Source organism: Octopus bimaculoides, chromosome 11 (genome assembly GCF_001194135.2).
Source record: "Octopus bimaculoides isolate UCB-OBI-ISO-001 chromosome 11, ASM119413v2, whole genome shotgun sequence".
In the NCBI taxonomy this organism is placed as follows: domain Eukaryota; kingdom Metazoa; phylum Mollusca; class Cephalopoda; order Octopoda; family Octopodidae; genus Octopus; species Octopus bimaculoides.
In genome coordinates this window covers 6,969,052-6,969,691 of record NC_068991.1, presented here as the reverse complement: position 1 = coordinate 6,969,691, position 640 = coordinate 6,969,052, and the positions used below count along the sequence as shown (strand labels likewise).

General features: G+C 39.1%; 1 protein-coding gene across 1 annotated transcript in view; it reads left to right on the top strand.

Moving 5' to 3' along the window:
* LOC106877150 (vam6/Vps39-like protein) overlaps positions 1-640 on the top strand; it is a 72,552-nt gene that overhangs the window by 9,136 nt on the left and 62,776 nt on the right. The gene's annotated exons all lie outside the window — the stretch shown is intronic.

Below are 640 nucleotides of genomic sequence, written 5' to 3'. Positions count from 1 at the left end.
TATATATATATATATATATATATATATATATGTATATATATATATATGTATTTGTACATATATATATGTGTATATATATATACATAAGAGAAGTAATATGGGGCATTTGATAGGGTGAATGGGTAGGTTAGTTTATGGGTGTTTGAAAGAAGTGTGGCAGATGGATGGGGATGAGAACAGAACTGAATACAGTGAGTGGTGAACGTGGATGGAAGCATGGCCAATGGTGAGAATCAGTTTTGTGGATCTAGGGGCATAAAATATGAGGAACAGAAATGGGTGTGTCTTGCTGTAGAGGATACACATGACAGAAATGGGTGTGTCCTGCTGTAGACAAGATACATGACAGAAATGGGTGTGTCTTACTGTAGAGGAGATGCATGACAAATGGGTGTGTCTTGCTGTAGAGGAGATGCATGACAGAAATGGGTGTGTCTTACTGTAGAGGAGATACATGACAAATGGGTGTGTCTTGCTGTAGAGGAGATGCATGACAGAAATGGGTGTGTCTTGCTGTAGAGGAGCTACAGGGCTACTCCAGTTGGAAAAGAGGGAGGAGAGAAAGAAAAAGAGAGAAAGTGCTTAATAATCTCTGCAACGTAGACATCTTATGTATGGAAATTTCAAGTAGCACTTGGTG